The 5,786-nt window shown below is 34.0% G+C and overlaps 1 pseudogene; it reads right to left on the bottom strand.

The window, feature by feature from the left end:
• Positions 1 to 668: 668 nt before the first annotated feature.
• LOC121791028 lies at positions 669 to 4,099 on the bottom strand (annotated as a pseudogene).
• Between the last annotated feature and the right edge of the window lie 1,687 nt (positions 4,100 to 5,786).

Raw genomic sequence — 5,786 nt, 5'->3', positions numbered from 1 at the left:
TCGGGTAGGTGCATAAAACTTTTACGTTGTCAGGGAAGCTTCCGTGTTTATCTTCCCCATATCCAGTACTGGACTTCCCAGTCGATAGGTCAGGAGTTTGAGCCGGATAAATCTGCAGTGGTAAAGAACAATTGGGATGAGTATATCAGAGGCTAAAATGTAAATATGTAGGGTTAAGCGTGAATTTCATCATACCTCAAGGAGAGTCGAGATCTTCAGAGAATCAACGCTTATATTGCTACTACGACTGATGATTGCATTGCTGATAAATCTTTCAGCCGCGAGTTGACACATCCTGGCAAAGGTGAACACGAGAAACCAAATAAGTACGAAAATAGTTACATTCACAGATAGTTATTGGAATTGAGACAAACCTATATCAAAAGCTGCATCATAGTGACCTCTTCCGATTTGTGCAAGCATTTGCAAGAAGTAATGGTTGCAGTACAAACCTTGCAACATACACCAAACTTAGTGTGATCAGATCAAAGCTTGTGAGATAACTACAAGACATACAAATGGAGTTAACGTAAAACCGATAGCTGATAGCATATAGTAGATGATAACAAGCATCTCACCTATTCCAACGTGCAGATTCTTGGAGTGATCAAGCCTCCTGCCTCACACGATGTGACGTCTCATTCTATCACAAATCTCCTTTTCATCTTCTACAGCTCCATCGGTAACAAGGAAAACCAAGGGAAGCGAACCTCCAGCTTTTGAGAACTGTTGATTGCCTAACATAAGACCACAGAAAGTGATTAATGTGTAGATAAAAGAGAGACATCTCATTCATCACTTTTTTAACAACCATTACATTCGCTTGAATGGCAACCATGTGTTTGTAATGTATGAAACCAAAATATGTATTGCTGTAAGTTTATTCTCCAAAGTAAAATGGCATAGATTGACACTGGCAAGTTACTTGAAACATCATCAACTCATTGGAATGTATAGATCGTATAGCAGAAAAAGTTTAAATACAAAAAACAAACAATGAAATACACAAGAATCATGGATGGATAGTTGGAAAAAATTCTTTCCCAGTACCTGATTCAGAGGAGCTGCGATATTTGTGCCACCCTCGGCTATAAACTTCATCTCAATCCATTCAGAAGCTTTTCCAATCATCTCTTTAGTTGCTTGAACCATTGATGAAGAAAATAACAATGAGCTTTCATTGAAAGCTATGACGTTAAAAGTGTCCACCGGGTTAAGCTTAAGAGCGCAGTTAAGAGAGCTGTTTTAACACAATCAAGCGGTGTTCCTTGCATGCTTGCACTTATGTCGACAAGAAACACCACTTCTTTTCTGAAAACCTGCACGAAAAAAATCCAGATGCTATGATCAGGGGCACGAGACATCAGAGATACCTTAACATATTTGTCAACACGTTACATGAACATATATATATATTTCGAGAAGCAAGTAGTAAACATATAATAGCTACTGCTGATGGCTGACCTTATGATTCATGATTTTGCCAGGATATAGATACAAACAAAACATCTCCCTCTCATCAAAATCATGAAGGGGTGGAGACTGCAAGAGCACCCCACCAACAATTTCATTTGAAGCGACCTGAGCATTATAAAAAAATAACAAATTAATCACTTCGCCATGTCACTATACATCAGAGAAAGATAAAATGAATGTTAAGAAAGCTTACATTGTATGAAAAGTTGAAGTCATCCCTGGACCAACATGGAACTTCCCTCTCAGTAGAAAATCCTATTTTCGAAGCTTCATGTTTTGTTTTCTATCATAAAAGGAAACATTAAACTATCATCTTTTTGCCTTTGTTAAGATAATGAAGTTACATATAGAAGCAAGAATACCTTGATAGGATGACTAGTACTTTCAAAAAACACTTCAGTTCCAGTGCCAGAATTCACATTCACTAAAATATTTTCCTTTTTACTTGTGCTTTTCACCACTGGATTAACATAAGAAGGAAAAGTGAATGGCACATTCAGGGAAAATCGGCCATCTTGATACAACAATTTCTGGGACCAACTGAATTTGACAGATAGAATAGTCCCTCCATCAATCTGAAAAATGAAAGCAATTGCAACATTCATCAACCTGCCTTACTTTGGTCTTGCAAATGTTAATATAAAAATTACATTACAAACATTATGTGTAAAATACATTTACAATATTAATTATAATCCTACTTACTGTTAATAATCTCATTAAAATATGGTGTGACACCATCTTATGGCTAGACAAGTAATATCCAAATCTAAACCCATCCAGTGACATATATGCAATTACAAATACCAACAATATCGTAGAAACTCTATGTATTATATAATTATTGTGTCATCTACAAGCTAGACAAGTCAATATCCAAATCTAAACCCATCCAGGGACATATATGCAATTACAAATACCAACAATATCATAGAAACTCTATGTATTATATAATTATTGTGTCATCTACAAGCGAGACACGTTGCACCCCTAATAAAGAATTGGGTATTTCGTATAAAATCATTGGGACCAATGTCTTGGATCCAACTTGTTTATTTTAAATAGAATAGTGTGATTTTCAGGCACAGCGCATATGCCCAAGTGGTAGAATATCTATGATTTATATTCGCAAATAACGTGATTTTGAATAAATAAGGTGACAGACTGTAATATAAAAAAGTATAGGATGAAAATTTAATTTTGAAAGCTACCTTGGGAACTTTAAATGTGTAGAGGTGGCCTTTAATCAAGAATCCATCTTTACTGCTGGCTGTTTTGGCTGCATCTGCTGCAGCATCTTCTGTTGGGATCAGCTCTCTACTGAATGACTTGAAAGGGCTCTCAACCTCTACACCTAGAACTGAACCCTGTTAGCCAAATAATTCTTAATGAAGAGCCAAAACATCAAAAGCACTATTACAAAAATAAATAAAAAAATCCTTACATTTATCGATAATATATTCCACATGAAAAATTAAAAAATAAAATACGCTAATTTATTCAAAAGTTCAGATTTTTATGCTAGCCTGGCATATTAACACAAACTACAGTCCAAACTCCAAAGACAAGAGCCAAATGCAATTTTATAATGTATATTGCATATTCTGATTTGGGATAATACTTTTGTTCATTTGCCGAAAATAATCACTAATTTCCTCAAATATTAGAAAGCTATACTTAATGTATTTGGTATTGAAACCCCAAATGCCAAACCTTCTAAGTTACCTACCTGATTTATTTAGCCAATTAAGGTTAACCACTTAAGTACCTTTTATCCATATGATATCAGTTATCAAAATAGATGGCAACTTTTTCAATAAAACTAAGTTTTACATAAATTTATCAACGGTTTAAAATTAAAATTTATAGTACTATATATTTTATTTTACTAAATTGAAATCTAAAAAACTTATTTAGCTTTCAATTCCTCATTTTTCATTTTTTTCAATTGGAGAGAGTGGATGTAGATTTTACAAGCGAAAAAAACAACAGAAAAGGACAATGCCAGACATGTTTTTTTGTTTTTAATTTCAAAAGTCAAAATATTTTCAAATAAAAGAAAATACCGAAAATACACAAACATGCTTTCCACACCTTGTTAAAAATCAATCACGATATACCTGCTCGCCGATCGGCATAGCAATGCGGCAGCTGCAGCTCCTACTCGCGGAGACGCAGTCCAGCCTCCACGCGCCGCTGACTGTCACGAACGCCGTATCCAAGCAGCAATCAACCTCCAGCGACACGCGGTGCATGCGCATCGGAATCAGCACCGGCGGATCGCACCGGCCGTAGACGTACGGCTGGTAACTCGGAACGTCGGGATTATCCACCATCGACGGGTCGTTAATCTCGGCGTACACCATCGGCGCAGTCGGCAGGAAGCTCTCCGCCTCCGCCGTCATCGAGAGCTGCCGCGGCGGCGCCGACGCGGCCGTCGATTTGTCCTTGCCGTAGTAGATTCGTTTCGATAGCTTCAGCCCGAGCTCCACCGCTCTGGAGAAGTCTTCCGCCATTCCTGGATTGGTGGAAGCGGAATTGCCGGAGTTTGATCGGAGAGGCGGCGGCGATTAGAGCGGAAACGATTGACGGTGAAGAATTTTGGGGATTAGTGAGGTTTGGCTTGGGACGATTTGGAAGAGTGAAATGAACTGAGCTTTCATTTACGTGTAAAGATTGAGTATTTAATTGCTTAATTTAATTATGGTGTTTCCGATTTTGGATTTATTGCATTGGGAGGACTTCGAGATGCAAATATTTCATATTAACCCCAATAGTTCCATAACTTTCATATTTATAATATACTCTTCTACATCTAGAGTCAAGTTTTTATATTTTTTTATATTCATCAATAAAAGTCTCATTTCACTATTTCAAATATACATTTATTTATAGTGCAAGAAAAAAAAAACTCTTATGTATAGACAATACAGTAATATGTGACATATAGTAAATTGATAGTAAAAAAAGGGTTTAAACTTTAAAAGTAATTTCAATATTTTTTTGGAAACTCTTCTTGAGATTAGGTATGTTACGGTTGGTTTTATAGTGGGATTAAGTTTCTGAATTTGTATGGTTCGAGATTTTGTAATTTTATAAGATTGATTGAAGTTGAATTGATAAATGATAAGTACCAAAAGTATAATTCACCATGTTATCGATTACTCAATTAGTCCAGTGCCAATAATATTGATAATGAATATGATTTTTAATACAAAAATTGATATATTCAGAGAAAATGTACTGTTGGTTTAAAATTTTAATAGTGATAATAAATGTATTGTGAGTTGAGAAAAAAGGAATAATCCATTATAAATGTTCAAAGCGATAAAATTAAGGTTGCTTAGGTTGGCTTAGGTGAGCTGTTACAATGAAATATTAATCCGCATTTAATAACTGCTTATTTATGAGAGATTTGCTTACTATATAAGATCAAACACGAGATATATACTAAGTATAGATATTTAGTCTTGATAATAACTTTCAATTGTTGTATTAAATTATTTACAGGGTATACGATACTATGACATGTAAAATGGATTAATAATTTCGTACAACCATTTATATATAAAAAAATAATGGTATGATTTAATCTATAATTAAGACATGTAATCTGTTCTATAGTTGGCCACGTGGTACTTCTAGTGAGATCTATGTAACTAATTTTTTCCCATTCGAACTGTAAATATACTAAATATACTGATTAAACTACTTTAACGAGACATATATAAAATGTATGTTAGTGTTAATCAAATAATGAAAATGGAGAATAATTACTAGCCCAAGTTTCAATATTATACTACTCCATAAGGGTAATTGTGAAAACCATATTAGATGGAACAAAGTTAAGCATGTTTTGTTCAATTTCAAAGTTTAAGTAAAGTATAAGTACTTTGCTTTATTAGTGGGGTTGAGATTTGAATAGTTAATTATAGTTTTTGCCCGCCATTAATTTAATCAATCATGTATAGTGCAGTACATATTTTTATTGAAATTAGTAACTTTTTGCTTGACTTATAAAATACCACAATCACACATTGACCCCAATTATTATCCGCTAAAGCTTGTCTGATTATGTGTGTCCTTATTAAACAATATAATTTCATAGATAATGATATGGATTTAATTTTTTAAAATGAGGATATTATTATTACAATAAATTAAATGCATTGATTTAATTGTAATTTTAAAATGATTTGAGAATTTTCCATTTCCTGAATCCATTACTGGCGATATTGTATGAGATTACCAAAATGATTTTGGATGCAATATTCATAATTTTTTTATGATATTTATATGTATATACTAGG

This window comes from Salvia splendens, unplaced genomic scaffold, assembly GCF_004379255.2.
Source record: "Salvia splendens isolate huo1 unplaced genomic scaffold, SspV2 ctg705, whole genome shotgun sequence".
Classification (NCBI taxonomy): domain Eukaryota; kingdom Viridiplantae; phylum Streptophyta; class Magnoliopsida; order Lamiales; family Lamiaceae; genus Salvia; species Salvia splendens.
This window is presented reverse-complemented; position numbering and strand designations above follow the sequence as displayed.